The 3,449-nt window shown below is 38.1% G+C and overlaps 1 long non-coding RNA gene across 1 annotated transcript; it reads right to left on the reverse strand.

Annotated features, from left to right (window-relative positions):
* Positions 1 to 438: 438 nt before the first annotated feature.
* LOC125473808 lies at positions 439 to 1,483 on the reverse strand. The gene is made up of 2 exons (XR_007255620.1): positions 1,137 to 1,483; positions 439 to 1,053 (listed from the first exon to the last, which is right to left on the reverse strand). It is a non-coding gene; the product is annotated as an uncharacterized LOC125473808 (long non-coding RNA).
* Positions 1,484 to 3,449: the final 1,966 nt, after the last annotated feature.

The raw sequence follows: 3,449 nt of genomic DNA on the forward strand, positions 1-3,449 counted from the left end.
GATTTTTTAAGAACCTTTTCGAAAAGTGTAACCCTTCGCTGTAAAACAAGTATATGGTTTCAAAAATATTATAATACTAGTATAGAGTATAGTTGCTGGTTGATAGTTTGTCAAAAGGTATAGGGTACATATAAACATATATCTCATCAATCTCAAATCACCATCACAAATAAACCGATGCTCATTATCTAATGATGGAACACAAGGCCATTGCAGAGGTATCTTGACAATGGAACAAGCTGGGTGTAGGTTTTACATTCTAGTACAACAACATGTGAAGTTGTGCTAGTTCTATCACATACAAGTCCAATCATTTAACCTAAGGACATGCTGACAACTAACTTTGGATCTAAAGCGAATGTAAACGGGGCATGTGAAATACACATGGCTCCTACGCCCAGACCAGTACAATAACTAATAGACATTGGTGCAAAGACAATAAAATGAACATATATGATATAAGAATGTCATTCCACATGTTTATGTTTAAAATAATATAATAAACGTAAAGTGTATGAAAAGTTCATTTGTAAGCCAAACATGGCATGCCACAATAGTTATGGAAAAACTATATATATGATATGCATAAAAACAAAAAGACCCACTCACAATCATTTCATCAAGTTGAAACCCCCTTACAGGTTTCGAAGTTCCTTGGAACTCGTTTTACCTAAATATGAAACCACTAATGTCAATACCACGCACAAACATAAATTTGCGTATTTATACAAAGTACAACTATTGGAGAAACTATATTAAAACGGTGGAATTTGCGAAAACGGACAGCATTCGGTTTCGGTACATCGAGAAAACTAAGGAGTGACCTCGAGTTTCTCCACATGCTACCACAGGGCAGTGCCCCGGGACGACACACGTCGATTTTTAGTCGTCAGAGTGTTGCCGTAATCTGTCATGGATGGCAGTGGAGCGTAATACCTTCAATAAGAGGCATGTGTGCTCCACGTGCCAAGCACTACATATCCCACGCGCACCTATGCGCCTACAAGTATGGCTATACTTGCCTTCTTTGCGAAGTATGTGGGTGGCTGGAATCTGGGTAAATTTCTAGAAACTTAACCATTTTCAGCAAACAAGATACCAAATTGAAGCTCAAATAATAAAGAACGAGATTATACCTATCCTGTGGCCAGTTGGTGGCCTGAGATGACTTTAAATAGCCTGAGAGTCTTGGTGCCTCGTCGAAAAAATCGGGGAGGGGGGAAGCTCCCAAAGGTGTTCTTTTTGCTTGTAACGATGAAATTTTGTCAGAAAACTTTAGTTCAAGGCCTCAGATCTATCATCTAGGTGTCTTGAACTGATTGGGGGAGGGTGGTAGAGACCTCATCGTGAGGCTGGTAGCAGGGTTTAAAGGGTTTAGACGGAAACGGAGGCAAAGCACCGTCTGTGTTTTATGCATTTAGGTTGATAAGGAGAGAGAGATAAGGGAAGTAGAGATAGAAGAGTCTGAGGGAGGTAGAGAGGGATGTTATGTGAAAGAGACGGATAGTGATGAAGAGTTTATATAGGGAAGGTTGGGGCAGACAAGTGGGTCACGTGGGTAGGTCCCATGGCACACACACTCAACAAAACTAATATTAAAATAATAGAGGGGAAAATATCTGAAATAGTGAGATTACTAAAATGCCTTTCAACTTCATAGTTCCGTAGAATCTTCGTCGTAGCTCTGGATTCCGTTTGGCTTGCGTCCACGCAATCATGGTGACGAGTACTATGAGGATACAAGTGTGTGTGTCTTTGGGTCAAGCCCAAACGATAATTAATTAGGCATGAGGCCTAATTAATAAAATACTAACAGGGACGGTCCTACTTGCCCACTTGCTTAACGATCCCAATGAATAAACCATTGATATTACAGGTTGCAGCTCGTAATATCGACAACCTCATGTTGTCTCAATAAACAAGTAATGAATTATTGAAAGTATAAAATTACTATTTTGGCCCTCATTGGAAATGTAGAATTTACGTGTAGGATTTCCACGAGCCTATCAGAGGCATTTTCGTAATTTCCTAGCATCAAGGCAGTAAATTATGATTAAATTTAGGATAGAATGTGACATTTTGATTAGAGAGATGGGATGTGCACATATAAAGCACATCACTTTCCTTCACCCAAGTGATGTGGGACTTGATGGCCACGTAGGTATCACTTACTCTATGTATAGCTTAGTTGTGCTATACCTTCTCATGTGAGATTTCTCTTTCATGTTCCATATATCAGCATATATAGATGATTCTTATATGTAGCTTTGGTATTTAATAGTTTGAACTGTAATATTAGTGATTTGTTTGTCCCAAAAATAATATTGTTTTCTTAATTGTATCTTGTAAATTATATAATAAAAAAATTATTTGTATCACTGTAAAATAAAAATATTATACACAGACATGAAACTGTAATTTGTGTCTATTCATTCTTCTTGGAGTAAATTAAATAAAACTATCTCGATTATGCATTGAACCATAATCTCATACCTAATATTTTTAAAATTATAATGTCATACCTCATTTATGAATTGGATGCAATGTCAAACCTTCATTAGTTTTTCTGTTAATTTCGAACGTAGCTTGAGACATACCCATTCCGTAGCTCAACTAAATTAAAAATTAATTAAATATTAAAAAAAAATTAAAACTAAAATCATTTAAATATTTTTATTAAAAAAATTGTGAAACCCACCCATAAAAACCCATCACCCTCACCCTTATTCCCCAGTCCATCCAACGACATCGCCTATCTCCGGGCACCCCAACCTCACCACCTGCCTCTACCACACTGACCTTGCCCTTTTCTCCCTCACCTGCTCTCGCTCCTTACTCGGCCGCTCCCTCGACTTCAACCTCCTCTGCCACTCCTTCGATCCCCCTCTCTTACCTGTTCTCCTTCCCTTCCTTCCACCTCCACATCAAGCCCTTTCTCTTCTGGAAGAAGTACAGTTCCAACAATCTCTACCCTAACGTTCAATTTGAATTCAACACAACTAAAAATCCAGCCTACCTGATTATTGGTGTGGAAGTTTGTAGATTGAGTCAAAGTTAGAGAGAGAAAGAGAGAGTGATGAGATTGTGGTGCGGTGAAAGGCTTTGATTCTTGATAGAAATTTCCAACATTTGTGCAGTTGGGAATGCAAAAAGTTGGCTTCTTTGGAATTTTGGGTCGTTTAATTTTCACTCTTTCTTGGGGTCGTTTAATTTTCTGCTTTTTTCCAAGAATAATTCTCTTTGTTGACGATTTGTGAAAATTGAGTATCTTTTGGGTGGGTTTTAACCTGGAAAATTGTTTGAATGCTTCACTAAGCCACCGGCTTTTTTCAACAGCTGCTTTTGCCTTTCAAGTAACTTTGCTTCCTTTCTTCGTCTAATTCTGCTTTTGGTACCAAAAGCTGCTTCCTTTTGAAAATTCAATTGGAATCCTAAGGTGGGTTTTCTTC

This window comes from the organism of the source record quoted next, unplaced genomic scaffold, assembly GCF_019419815.1.
Source record: "Pyrus x bretschneideri cultivar Hongxiangsu unplaced genomic scaffold, Pyrus_bretschneideri_v1 Contig98, whole genome shotgun sequence".
Taxonomy (NCBI): domain Eukaryota; kingdom Viridiplantae; phylum Streptophyta; class Magnoliopsida; order Rosales; family Rosaceae; genus Pyrus; species Pyrus x bretschneideri.